Source organism: Hermetia illucens, chromosome 1 (genome assembly GCF_905115235.1).
Source record: "Hermetia illucens chromosome 1, iHerIll2.2.curated.20191125, whole genome shotgun sequence".
NCBI classification, from domain to species: Eukaryota; Metazoa; Arthropoda; class Insecta; order Diptera; family Stratiomyidae; genus Hermetia; species Hermetia illucens.
In genome coordinates, this window is record NC_051849.1 from 146,489,354 (window position 1) to 146,504,450 (window position 15,097).

A 15,097-nucleotide genomic window follows, 5' to 3' on the forward strand; every position below is an offset into this window, starting at 1 on the left:
CCGTCTGTGAAGTCGCTTCTCAGCTCGACGGAGTTCGTGATAAGTCTCCGCGCGTGCCCGCGTTCTTTGAGAACGCAACATTACTCGGTATGCGGCATTCTTCCGTTCTGTTGCCAGCTTACATTCATCATCAAACCAGTCGTTCCGACTCCTTTTGCGGCTGGAGCCAAGTATGCGTATGGCCGTATCCATGATAACGTTCTTCAGATGATTGTGAAGATCATTTGTTGATGCTCCATCTCCAGGTCCTCTGTTGACTGCGGTTATTGCGGCATCCATTTCCCTCTTATGTCGCGGTGTCGCGGAGGGTTGTGTTGTGGATGGCTTCAGTGTTAACTCTCACCTCATTGTCAGAGAGGATTCTAGGTGGTGTTGTTATTCGAGATCGGAGCACCATGCCAACGAGATAGTGATCGGAGTTTATATTGCCCCCTTATATGTTCTGACATTCATCAAGGCTGAGAGGTGGCGGCGTTCGATCAACACGTGGTCAATTTGGTTGAAAGTGGTCCCGTCTGGAGAGGCCCACGTATGTTTGTGGACCGCTTTCCGCGCAAACCAGGTACTTCCAACAACCATTTCGTGTGACCCTGCTAATTGAATAATCCGCAGTCCGTTATCATTTGTATTTTCGTGTAAGCTATGGGAGCCAACGTATCGCCTGAATACGGGCTTATTGCTGTTGGCTGTTAAAATCCCCAAGTATGATTTTGATATCATATCTGGGACAGGCTTCGAGGGTTCGTTCTACTGCCTCGTAGAAGGTATCCTTCTCCGACTCTGCAGTCTCCTCTATAGGGGTGTGAACGTTTATGAGGCTTATATTTCTAAACTTGCCTCGCAAGCGCAGAGTGCATAGCCGTTCGCTTATGTTTTCAAAGCCGATAACAGCAGGTTTCATTTTTTGGCTGACTAAGAAATCTACTCCGAGCACATGGTTTACTGGATGCCCGCTATAATATATGGTGTAGTGGCTCTTCTACAGGAAACCGGTCCCTGTCCATCGCATCTCTTGTAACGCTGTTATATCAGGCCTATATTGGGACAGGGTATCGGCTAGCTGCTCATCAGCTTCATCTCTGTACAGGGAGCGCACGTTCCATGGGAAAACGCGCAAATCGTTAATCCGTTGGCGTTGCCGGGCCCGTCGTTTTAAAGTCCGTCCTGTCCGAGGCTCCTGTTGTGGCTTCGTAACAAATTGTTTTCCGTGTAGCGTTGTCAGCCCTACCTAACCCCCAACCTAGAGGACCAGTTGGTACAAATTGTCCCGTTTTTAGGCGCGGGAGACTTGCCTTCATCCTTCTCCGTCTGCAGCTTTTCGTTAAGAAAGTGTCACCACGTGGAGGTGGAGATAGGGTTTGGTAGTAGAGCTGTTGGTGTTGGTTCAGCAGGCATTTCCCAGGTTTTATGCTCCATCGTGGGTACCAATCTACCTTTCGCCCTGGGATCTATACTACCCTTTGACTTTCACTGGCAAATGTATGCGGAAAATTGCCATGGACAAAGACCTATGTAGAAGAGATGAGATGCGTACCACTATGTCCACATTCCGCTGGACGGATAAACTTTCTTCATGTTATCAGATACAGGGGCGTGGTTGCATTACCACTGTTGTACTACCTATCTAATTTCTGGTTGCACTCTAACAGGGCCAATGCGATATACGGAGAGGTATAAAACATTACCTACAATCATGGATTGAAAATGGGAGCATGCCGAATTTACCGATATGAGCCTGCAGTACTTTTTGACAAAGTTCAAACAATACTGCGTACGCCTTGCTCCAATCTGCCCATAAGTGCCTCGGTTGCTCTATTCCTGATAAGTTTGCCCGGTGTACTTCCTATGACCATAAACATCCTTACGTTGACTGGTGAAATTAAATTGGGTTATTCTGGTCCTATATTAAAATAAACACGCCCACCTATAGTGTATATGAAATTATCACCACTGAAATGATTTTTGGGCCCTTTCCAATAACGTTCATCGCGGACGGACGTAAATCTTTGCTAATACTTAATTATTTCTCTTTAGCCTTTAAATTAACCATCTGATTTTCTACTGGAGTGCGAAAGCAGCGCCTTATTGCATGCAAAGGTTTACATCAGTTCCGCTGCCACTGCAAATATAGGTATTTCATGTGTAGTGACCGCGGCTGCGCGACGGGAGCGGAATCTCATTCGGCTCTTTCTTAATTAATTGCATTTAATAGTGTGCAATTGCCTTAATGTTCGCCGCAGATTGCACATTATTGAATGCATTCGGGCGAATTGATCTTGACAAGAGGCGAATGATTTGCCGCATCCGCAGGTGCATGCGCATGTTGCCGCAACATTGCCTAACGAGTGAGAAAGGCTATGTAGCGGGAAATGAAGCGGTGCGCGAGGAAAAAAAAGAACTGGGAGTTGTTGGCTGGAAGAGGTTGAAGCGGTGCATGGAAAAGAAGAAGGTGAAGGAGCGTTGAAGGAGTGCGCAAGACTAGTTGTTGGCTGGAAGAGGCACGCCGGCATCGTCGGAGTCGGAGCGGAAAAGTTGCGCGTGCTTATCCCGGGAATAAGCTGTTTAAACAAATGGAGAAATGAAGAAATAAGAATCCATGGTCAAATAAGAACTGATCTTTACTGGTTTCCCTGAAGTACAAACATAGTGGCTCAAACGCATAATCGCACAAGAGATTCAAAATTGCCTTGGACAGGATCGCCCTGGAATTTTAGGAAACCTCTGGACGTATTCTTCGAGGGATTGGATGCATTCATTTACCTCTTCGGTCCGATGCTTGCTTCCGCAATTCTCAGAGGAACTATATGTACGAAGGAGAAACTTCTGTAAAATGGTTCAAAGGAGAACGAACCAGCCGATTCTGAATACAAGAATTTAAACAATATAACGACGGTAATAATGATGAACATTTAAATTTAAACGGGAACTCAACTATTACATTAATACCATGTATTATTCCACATCATTGGAAAGTGAACACGAGAAAAATTTTGACATCGTCGACGTTATCAGGAACGTGATTCCTTTTCTACAAATTTCGAATGTTAACGGCGATATGGACATCAAAAATTTTTCAAAATTCAGTGCTTGAAATTTTCATAGACGGGAAATTCTTTTTTGTGCAAGTGGTAAACTAATTGTGTGTAAACTAATAATCGTAATAAAAAACCTAAAAGTGATAATCAGAAAGTGTGGAAGTGTGGATGTGTGGCAATCATCAAAAGTAAGGGAGACTGCAGTTTCAAGGATATTCAATCTGGGATTTAAACTTGAAAAAGCGAACGCGACAGATATCTATTGATTGCTTCCCTGGATAATTATGGATCTATCTAATAGTAAACTTTGCACGCCATCTTTAAAAGGATTTCGAGGCACGTATGGGTCACAGCGATAATGATTGTTTATTTATAACAATTCTCTCACACGGTGAATTGGGTTATATCTACCCAAAAGATGTACAATATAAACTGGATTCCTTATGACAACATTTCACAGCAAATCACTGCCCAACATTAGCTGGTAAACCAAAACTATGCCAGCGTGATCAGCTATCTGGGTGGTGTTCTATTGTCCAAACATACAACTGAAACTGATGGTGAATCGTCTATGAGCTACAAAATTCCAATTCATGCCGACTTTTTAATTGCATATTCAACAATACCCGGCTTTTACTCGTGGCGAAATACAACAAAGGGCTCATGGTTTATTCAGTCTTTTTGTCATGAACTTGATCGTAACGGGACAAAGTATGATATCCTTAAACTACTAACGTTTGTCTGTCAAAGGGTTGCATTAGATTTTGAACCGAATACGCCCCATTGCCAGATGATGCATCAACAGAAGCAAATTCCTTGTATTACAACGATGCTGACACGTTTGCTGGTTTTCACCGAGAAAAAGTAGTTTTATTTTTATCCAGCTGGATTAGAATATAGGATTTTTGGACACCATTTAGTTTATTTCAATTTTTAGTTGGTTTAGTATTTCGAGACTTAGTATCTGAATATAGGTGTGTGGAAGTAGTATCATTTTATTGCGGAACAAAAGTGAAAATTACGACTTTAGGTAGTTCTTACAGTGAATTAAAAATGTTCATGACTATATTTAGAGAAGAACACAGAGCATGCGCAACGGCGAAAGCTGCTACCTGCATAACTTGCACTTGGTGTTATTAATATATGCATATATATATTATAATCGTTTTCCATCCAGGAGAGACGAGACTTGGTTTTTTTTTGTATACAGAAGCAAATGAAGATGAGGCAGAAATTGATCATTAATTTCTAATTCTTGTATTTAAGCAATTACTTAAAAATAGAGAGTAAGCAACTTTGAACAAAGTAAACCAGCATCAATCCGAGCTCGGAGTGACGACCTGGGTGAGTCATTGTTTTTATTTTCGTTTTTATTTTCTTTTTTTATTTTCTTTTTTTTTATTATTTTCCTTCTTTGAATTTTACATATTGTTTATTTTTATTTTCATGTTTTTTTGTTATGAAATTTGCTGGAACAATGAACAATGAGGCGTGAATAGTCTAATCGTAGTTTGAGGACTTCCTCCCTTTCGTATCCTCCTTTTTTCCACGGAATTTCTATAAAGGGACATCCTCAAAATGAATAACTGGCCTGAGGATGTTGGGGAAGGGTGGGAACCTCAGAGGCCGCGCCTCATACAAGATCTGAGGCGGAAGAGACAATAATTGAGACGGTGATCCGTCGTGGATCTTCCCCTCCTTGATCGCGGCACTCGCGTCCGGAGACTAAGGGCTCCACGCGCGCGGTCGAGCCGTTTTTTTTTCTTTTTTAATTTCCAATTTTAGTTCGCGTTCTGTTTATCATTCGATAGGCCATCGCGAAATCCTAATTAACATCTATTTTAGAATCCGGTGCGAACCAAGCATCGGAATAGACACGTTGTTTTGTAGTAGTGAAGCGTGAGGGATCAAAGCGCTCAAAGGACTCCCCCACATTCCGGACCCTGCCTAACACAGAGGCGTGCAAGAACGTGTCAGCCGAGCACTTTGATGGAGCTTCAATCTTTGTGGGCCCTCTAGGTCGTTATCGGCCACTCAGGATGATCGACCTGATCTCCTGTAACCACTCTTACCATTAGACATGTACTCGTGCCAATTGCCACAGATTAATGATTAATAATCGTCTCCAATCCCCTCTCCTGTTACGTCCCTGCTTCTCTCTGCTTGTTTGCGCTCTTACCCAACCTTACTACGGGAATCAATGATTAAAAGTGCTCAAAAGCCACACTTAAGGAGCGTCTTAGTAGACCTTGGTCACTGTCATTTAAAATTGCTTTGGTCCCAGTTTCGCTATTCCCGAAACTCGAGCGAATTTTTCTCACCTCTACTAATTTTGCTGGCTTCACTGCTAACTTCCTTTATTATTACATACGTCGGTTGTCTCATTACCTCATTACGAAAGAGTGGCACGGTTTTGAGAAACATCTTCTGAACAGATAAAGTGGTAGGCAGCACATGCTATTTACACCAATATTTCTAAAGCCTTCGATGCTTCTAACCAATATTCTCCTCTCCAAGATCTTTCTGCTTCCGTATTAGCTTTAGAAGAATTTAAATCATTTGCCTCTCTTTCGTCTCCTGCTGGACTGTGATCTCTTATAATCTAAGTTAGATACTCTGTTCCATTGGTGCCCGGTTAACAAACTGACATTAAATGTCAGAAATTAGCAGTGGACGTACTTGTTGCTTAAACCTTCCCCAGCATCATTTTCATACTCTTTTGATGCCCAATCCCTGCCGCTACTGAGTACCTTTTAAAATATTTGTGTAATCTTCGATGGCAAACTTGATTTCCATGCCCACCTTGTCCACATCATCAATCATGCTTCCAAAATATTCGGTTTTGCCCTTCTCCTACTTTGTCTCAGTCCACATCTCCTGAATACTTTTCAACGTCCTTGCTAGAAAATCCTTGGTTTTTGTAATCTGGTTTCGGCTCCGTAACCTCTCACCCACCCTCTCTTTTTCAAGAGGACTTTCCCTATGTAGACTGTCCTTCCCGGCTTTGCATTCTCAATCTTCGTTCCATGCAACAACGCCGAATCTTCCATGATATCTATAACCTTTTCAAACTCTAATGTCTTCCGCATTTCCTTCTGTAGTACACGTAGGGCGGATATTTTAGAAGTTGGCTTCGCAGAGCTCGACACCCATTTTCACTTTCCGATCCGGATATCATGCCAGTCTTACAACGACCTACATGTTGGGTCCTTTGAGTCTGTCTTCTCCCCTAGTTTTAAGACTAAGTTAAGTTGCTTGCTTGCTCCTTCCTCTGAGGACAATACATAACTAGGAATTAACTTTCTGTGCATTGACATTCAATAAAAAAATAAATAATTAAATAAATAAATTTACTTTTCTGTTTATTGTTCATTAAATTATAATAATAATTAGCGCTGGGCAAATACCAAATACGGCTCGAGATGATCTTTGCGGATGGCTTAGATTCGCCACTTGTCTAATTCAAATTCCATCCAAAAATCACGGCTAAACAAGTCCCCTATTCGCAACAGACTTCTAAGGTTGTCATACCAGCATAAAACTTGATGTCATCTCAGTACATCAGGTGTGTCAGCTCGCACTTAGCACGTTGGACGTACTATATTGCAAAACCATACCCTCTAGCATCATCCAGTACCCATAAAAAGGAGATGAGTGCTATGCAAACCAAAGGGAACTCAACGAATTCCTGCTCGGAAGATGCCCCTTCGTATATGGATGGGCTCCGAAGTGTTGGTACTCTGAGATGGATGCATTGATAAGGTGGCATGCCACCCTTTCATGACTGTTGCCAAAAACTTTATTAGTTTCGGATCAATATGATACAAATGGAGGAATAGGCAGATGTGCACGATGCTATCAAGAGCCTTGGCATAATCGATATACGAACTAAAGAGGTTTTTGGTCTCTAGTTGCTTATCGTACAAACTCCCAACTCGGCAATGAATTACTCTTTGCCATCCCTGAACCGGATTGACGTTATCAATCTGTACAGGGTTTTTTTTTCTTTTTTTGGACTCCCGCAACAGCACGCTGGCGGATTACCAACTAAACACCTCCCTGTCATCAGAGAACTAGCCTGGAACCGTTTGACACATTACTTCGGGCTAGCCCTCCCGCTCTCCCGGCTTTGAGAGCCTTCAAGTCAGGGAATTCCTTTCACCACCGGGAGGGGAGAGGAGGAAGGGACTTGTTGTTAGTTCAGAGAACCCCTTACCATCCGATCCCTCCGCCGGTCGAATTCAATCTTCTTCGTAATAAGAAGAGCCCGAACATAATGCGCAATACGATTCCAGCTGCCAGCGCAGCATCTCTCTGACAATGTCTGGAGAGAGCTCCCCTGCATCTCCATAAAGCTGCTGGCGCAGGCCGTCCCACCTCTCGCAAGAGAAAAAGGTGTGTTCAGCGTCATCCGCCACTCCATTGCAGAACACACAATCAGGAGATCGCGCCTTCCCAATCCTGCGCAGGTAAAACTGAAAACCTCCATGCCCATTTAGAAGTTGGGTAAGGAAGTAACCAATCTCACCGTGTGTTCTGTTCAACCATGGGTCTAATTTGTCGATGAGCCGCGCAGTCCACTTGCCCCTTGGCTCATTTTGCCAAGAAAGTTGCCACTCGCTAAGGGGCAACGACTTCTCTTAAGTTTTCGCCCTTACGGCGATAGATAGCTTTGCGCTCCTTGGCAAGGAGGGTAACGGGGATCACTCCCGCAATCACCATCACAGCCGGTTCGGAGACAGTGCGATAAGCAGACGCCACTCGCAAAGCTCCCCGCCTCTGCACTTGAGCGAGGCGTTTACGATGCACCTCCTTGTCAAGGGCATCAGCCCATACCTCCGCACCATAGAGAAGACCGGACTGCGTTGCTCCCATGAAGAGACGTCTCCTCGTTGAAATAGGGCCCCCGACATTTGCCATTAGCCGACTCAAAGCCGCGACTCCTGCTGCAGCCCTGTCCGCTGCTGCTTTGATTTGCTCGAAGAAGCTCATCTTCGAGTCGAGCATTAAACCAAGATATTTAATCGTTGGTTTTGACTCTATAGTCAACTCATCGATCGATATGGGACGCAAGGTCGGGATTCTCCTTCTGGTCAAGATGACTACTTCGGTTTTTTCCAGCGCAAGGTTGAAACCGTGAGCAGTCATCCATCCGCTTACCCGTCGCATCAATATGCCAAGTCTGCTTTGCGCCTGTTCAACAGTACGTCCAGCAACAAGTGCCACAACGTTATCTGTATAACCGACCAGGCGCGACTCTTCGGGCTAATCGAGTCTCAGCAGACTATCGTAGGAAGCGTTCCAGAGGTCCGGCCCTAGGATGGATCCCTGTGCTACTTCCGACGAGATTTTTGTACAGAGTTGGCAAGCAGCTTGGCAAAGCTTGGTCAATTCAATTGCAATTCTCAAAAAAATATTTTCAGCTCTGGCCAACCTTTGGTCAATAGCATGGGCGGATTTGCGCTCAATATAATTCGTAGTCATGTTGTGTTCTCTGAATTATTTAAAGGAGCACTTAACATCTGCCAGCCACTTCCGTCATGCTACTCGCAGGGCAGAGGTGAGGCAGCGTCTGACGATTTGCATCTGCTGTTGAATGTTGTTAACCCTGCTGCGCCACAGTAGGAGCGGAAGATAAAGAGGTTCATCAGACAAACCTACTGATGTGCTCGCTAAAGATTGTGGTGTAACAGCTGCAGCAGGCGTAGCCATCCTCCTGATCACCGTGGCACCTAGAAGTCGAATCGCTCTATGATTCGCGGTTTCGACGCCGTGATGTCCAGCTCGACCCAGTCATTAAGCCGGACGACCTTTGCGGGTTATCTGTATCGGAGCTCAAATTCCTCCCTCTCCCCATTTTTGGATTTCCATTTTATCTGTAGCTGCCAGGTGTGGTGATAGTTTTCTCGGCCTTCTCCTTCCTTCCTTCACAACGAGAGTTGTTATTATTATTATTTAGGAGTTGTTTCTAACGTAGTCTCATTATTTTGTGGTCGGACGCTTGCCATGACAATCTGTCTGGTGCATTCACCAATTGGCACTGTTTTTCTAGAATTATGTATTTCTTAACTGAATTTAAGAAGATACTCCCCCCTTCGGTTGGTATCTTTATTACACCTAATCTCGTTGGCCAGCGCCGGGAATAGCTTGAAGCCATGGCTGCCTCATAAGTTCTTTCGCCAGCTTTCAATTGGACGGAACCACAGAAACTTATATTTTCATTTGGATTTAAAAATGATGCACGCTCTTGGTTTCTCACGCAAGGTGTACCAAATTAAATTAAATTACCTGTACACGCTATGGCGCTCTTCTGTCTGCAACATTATGACATCGGCGCTTCCTGCATACGCCCCAAACCTACCTGAGGTTCCTCATTCTTGATTTCAGTTGAATTACCGCTTTTCGGTTCAGCCATTGGAGGCTTAGGTCTATCTTGTACCTTACCCACTGGCCTCTTTCGGTTGGTTTTCCTTTCTACAGATAGCACAGACACTATTGGTTTGCTTGTTATGGAGGCTTGTTTTCTGTCTTACGTCTGATATGTCAACCCAATACGTATATATTTTTGTTATATGCTCTGATCATTGATCTTCGTTGATTGTGGGCGCCGCTTGTTTGTTGCAGGTTTCTTTTTTTAAATTCTTAATTCTTCTAACATTTAAATCCAATGGAGGTCATAAAATCCGCTACGCCGGTAGAACCGAAAATTCAGCCTTACTAAATCGGCCAGGTATCAGTGATGTTCCGCTCGAATATAGTCTGCAAACTATCCAGTGGGCACGGTTTGCAAAACACCCTGGATTATGGGCTGTACCTGGCCATTCGAAAGCCTCGTACGAAGTATGCTTATCAGCACGTATAGTGAGACTGGATTCCCAAGGAGTCACATATGGACCCCCGGGGGAGATACATTAATTCTCGGAAAACGCGTATTTCGCGTCAGTCAACCTTTGAATCCACTACTTGACCTCCGTCAAAAAATATACAAGATCATTTTCACTAGCTTTTGTTTTCCATTTTTAAAATTCCCTTCTAGTGCATAATCGGATCTTGAAAGAGTCATTCGTGGATTTGCATGTACATGCATATTCCCATGTAACTGCAATGATTTTGACTTGTAAGTCAGCGCGGTCAACAAGACCCTCAACACGAATTACAATTGCATTATATTTTCTCCACAGAAACTTCTTACACTCGAGCACTTACATTGAATACTGAAATATAGGACATGATAACGAACGAATTACATCTCTTACCTCGATTTTTACTTCCATCTTCAAGGAACAGGCAGAAGAGGAAGTTCTGAAAGCGGGTCAGGGATGTATATTGACTAATCCTTGGCATAGAAATAAGAAACGCTTCGGAGGACAATCACTTTGAATGTCATTAACAAGCACTTGAGGAAACTCCAGAAAAGCTGTTTAGCATAAACGCATTTCAGCATTTTCCGAGGTGAAATGTCCTTAAATTTGAGTACCTTTAGTCATACATAAAGAAGGATATGAATGGGAAAATGTTGTGGTAGCTGCCATGAATACTCGAAACATTTGCATAAAAATGAATACGCTATTAGGAAAGTTTAAACACTTCAATCTGATGCATATGATAACCTCTGTGACTGACCTACCAGTTCATCGTCGCTACGTCTTCTAAATTCTAGTTCCTTTCGAGCACCTTAGAAAACACACCACTTTCTAAGTAAATTTAGAAGCCCGCAAGATTTTTATCGGCCTTTTCTGAGTAAGAAGTTTTGCGACACGTCGAAGGAACACTAGAGCGAGTCAAACTGTGAACTTATCCTTAAGCTGCAGAAAGTTCGGAGACATTTTATTAATACACCCTAGAAACCCTAATAAAAATGTTAATTGCCACCCCATATTTTTGAATTTACTTCATCATCATATCATATTAAATAGCTCTTCTTTATCACAACCAGAACAAGATTTCGTAATGTATTTGCTCCTATCAATAGAAAACATCTTAACAAGCAATTCCTCTAGGATCAGTGACCCAAAGATACTTTCCATTTGCGTTAGGTCTATGTATCTTTTATTCTGTATCTTCATTTCAAGTAAATACTCGCTGAAACCGAAACGTAAAAATCACCGAGAGACTTGCCAGAATCGCCCGGATTACAAGTTGAAAGATGATGGTCTTGCCGGATTCGGGCTCAACGGTAAAAGAAAGGAGGAAATATTCTGTTACTGGTCCATAGTCGTCCATGCCGACCCGAGTTGAGTGCCATTCGTTCGGAATTCCTTTGAATATTTATCCGATTTGCATGCAATTTCCTGCCTTGCCATCATTTGTTTTCAGGATGATGATAGCTGCTATAAATTTTCGAGGGTGGAAAACTTGGACAAACGAAAAATATGTCTTGCCCAGGTCTTTGTAACTATTCTAGGGAGTGGAGGCAATATGACTTATTCAAAATATGATTCTGAGTTGAGATCAGAATAAAGTTGAGTAATAACGTAAGAACTCGAATGGAAAGTAAATATTAATCATTTCGATAAAGTTAAATAGGCTCGTGAGAATAAAGGATCGGCAATCAGATTTGAGGAAACTACCCCACGCTTAAAGCAATACCTCTTCACAAGGAACAGACCAGCAAATATTTCAGAAAGTTTAAACCATTTTAAATAGATATTGTTATCGAGAAACGAAGTCGAAAGGCAACATGTGGTGGGAGGTTAATACTAAGCACTCTAGGAATGAATATGCAAAGGAGCAACATTTTGATATATGTTACTGTCTAGTGTGTGGAAAGTTATAAACGGGTGTAATCTCGTCATAATGAATGGCGGCCAAGTGTAATCAATAATACTAAGGACAACAAATCTCTTGTTGCAAATAATTACAACTCTTTTCCCACAGCAGGAGCAGGATGAAAGTGAACCCCAACTGGCAGCTCAGCAGGACGTCTTCTAGATTCCTGGTGTTACCGAAGAGGAAGTTCGGGAAATTTGCAGACGTACTGGGGATAGCAAGGCTCCGGGATTGGTCGGAATTCCGAACAAGGCTCTGAAGGTGGCAGTCAAGGTGGTTCGCAAGCACATTCGAATCGTGCATGGCGGAAGGAGTATTTCCCACCCAGTGGGAGAGGCAGAAGCTGGTATTGGTACCAACGCCCCAAAAATCACCCGGCGTGCCCTCTTCATATCGCCCTATTTGTCTCTTAGACGCTATGGGGAAGATGTTGGAGAGGGTGATATATAACAGGCTGCTCCCGTTCATCGAGCTTGCGGGTGGTCTTTCAGAGCGGCAATATGGGTTTCGCCGAGCCCGTTCTACGGTCGATGCAGTAGCAAAGGTCGTGGAATTGGCTCGAAATGCAATGGCCATGGGCAAATGCTGTGCTCTGGTGACCCTGGACGTCAAAAACGCTTTTAACTCAGCCAACTGGGGCTGGATTAAAGGCGCTTTGGCTAAAATGGGTGTTCCTAGTTACTTGGCTCGGCTAATCGAGAGTTACCTTTCGGAAAGACTTCTCTTGTACGAGACGGACGACGGGCCGAAGGAGTACATTGTGACAGCAGGTGTGCCTCAAGTTTCTGTATTTGGGACCACTGCTGTGGAACATAACGTACGATGGAGTGCTTGGCCTACGCGTGACGGAGAAGGCAACGCTGTTTGGTTTTGCGGACGACTTGGCGGTAGTTGCAATTGCAAAGCATCCCGCGGATGTGGAGCTTCATGAAAATGAAGCCATTCATAACATCAAGTCATGGTTACGAATGGCCAAGCTAGAACTGGCGGACGAAAAGATGGAGGCGGTCCTCATTACCAACCGTAGGAAGAACAACACGATTAATATCCGGGTTGGTAATCGTGAGGTCGTCTCAAAATCAATTGTCAAATACCTAGAGGTGATGATCGATGCCAAGCTGAGTTTCAAGGGACACTTGGATTATGCGTGGGAGACGGCAGCAAATGCCAGCTCATCCCTTGCAAGCATGATTCCTAACGTGGGAGGGTCGAAGTATAGTCGCAGGCTGCTCAACGCGGGAGTGGTGAAGTCGATACTGCTATACGTGGCCCCTGTCTGGGCGGGAGCGTCGAACCACGCTGTAAACCGGAGAAAGATAAGTTCGGCGTACCGGCCAATTGCTCTAAAGTTGTGCAGCGCATTTAGGACGTCGTTGGCCGGGGCATTGTGTGTCATCGCGGGAATGATCCCTATAGATCTTCCAGCGAGCGAGGCACATTGGCTCTACGAACACCGGAAGGCAAATCCAGCCGAGGTGAATGCGGATTTCCGAAAAGCCATGAGGAGGGAATTAGGTGGTAAGTGGGAACAACGGCGGATAACTCCGATAAGGGCAGGTGGACCCATACATTGCTTCCGTGTATCGAGAAATGATTCGGCCGAAAGCGCGGAGAATTGAATTACCACATGACACAGTTCCTTACGGGATACGGTGGGTATAGGAAGTACTTGCATCGCTTCGAGTTGAACGAGTCTCCCAACTGTCCTGAATGCGGTGCTGCGGTCGAGGACCCGGAGAACGTTATGTTCCATTGTTCCAAATTTCTGCAGCAGAAAAGGAGGTTGAACAGCATCTTGGGGGCGGACATCGAGCCCTCCAACCTGGTGGAAGAGATGCTGAAGTTGGAGGAAAGCTGGATGGCGGTAAATAAGGCTGTAGCCGTGGTGCACACAAAACTCCTGGAGTTGGATCGAGCTCGGAAGGCGGCGCGACGGAGACATGACATGGACGAGTTGGTATAGTGAACTGGACCCTCCCCTGCCAAGAAATACTTCACGGTGTTCGCGCGGGGAGGGGCGGAACAGTGGGGGTGATTTTATTGGGTGCGAATCCCACACATTGTTGCAACCTGTCGCAACGGCGTCTTTCTAAGATTTCCACCTCCTCCATCCATAAATATAAATATAGTTAAAAAGCCAACGGACCCTCTTCACGCCCAACCAGACCGAGGGGTGACCAACCTAAGGATGGGCTGGAGGCAACATCCAAAGGTCCGTATCACAGCGATGATGCGTTTCAACGCAAAGTGTGTGCGACGATGCGAAAATGTATTACTACATCCCGATTGTCGCAAACACTTCATCCAATAACCCGGTGGTTCTACACTACAGAGACATGGATCTTGTATCGAAGACAGTGCGGATCAAGACTGAAACCCATTACGTCAGATTGTTACCGGACAGGACTCTTCAGACTATAGCACAGGTTGCAGGGATAACCGCTTTTTGCATCTGCATGTATAGTCCAGCCCTAAGATCGAGCGTTTTCAGCGCTTTATGTAAGTTCTGCGGGACTAATCCCGTCGCTGAAATTACTACTGGGACTACTTCGGTCTTTTGTAGTCTCCAAGTCTGCCAAGGGGCTGTAGTCTCGGATTTTTTCGTGCTGTTTTTCAACAGTGTTCCGTTCAACGGAACAGCTACATCGATTATAAAGCACGCTCGTTCTTCCTTCAGAAGCAGAACTAGATCGGGTCTGTTATGATTAACACTGTGGTCGTTGGCAATAGTGTGATCCCACAGTAGTTTAACCCGATCATTTTCCAAGATTCTCTGCGGAGTATACTTATAGTAAGGATGGTAGGTTGCCACTAAATTATACTTCAACGCAAGGTTTTGATGGAGAATCTTGCAGACGGAGTTATGACGATTGGTGTGCTCGGTATTGTTCAATATCCTGCAGGCAGATGTAATGTGCTGGATGGTCTCCTCTTCACAGTTGCATAACCTACAACTGGAGTTGGTGATTGAGGAGTCGTGAAGAACGTACCGTTTATAATTTTTTGTTGGGAGCGAAGCATCCTGTATTGAAATTAGGAATGCTTCGGTCTCATAGAAAAGTACACCATTAGTCAACCATTTGTTGGAGGCTTCGATGTAAATGCCTGACAACAACAAACTTTTGATATGACCTCCGTGAATGGGTTTCTCTTTCCACATGTCGATCTTCTGTTGCACTGAAGTAACATTCGACATAGGATCCCATTCTCTATTTCTCAAGTTCAAAGGAGATAATTTATTATCTGCCATGATGGTAGCCTGGTGTATTTGGCTAGGGGATTGTTTCTCATAG

General features: G+C 44.3%; 1 pseudogene; it reads left to right on the forward strand.

Annotated features, from left to right (window-relative positions):
- LOC119646195 overlaps window positions 1-3,903 on the forward strand; it is a 132,138-nt pseudogene extending 128,235 nt beyond the window's left edge.
- Window positions 3,904-15,097: the final 11,194 nt, after the last annotated feature.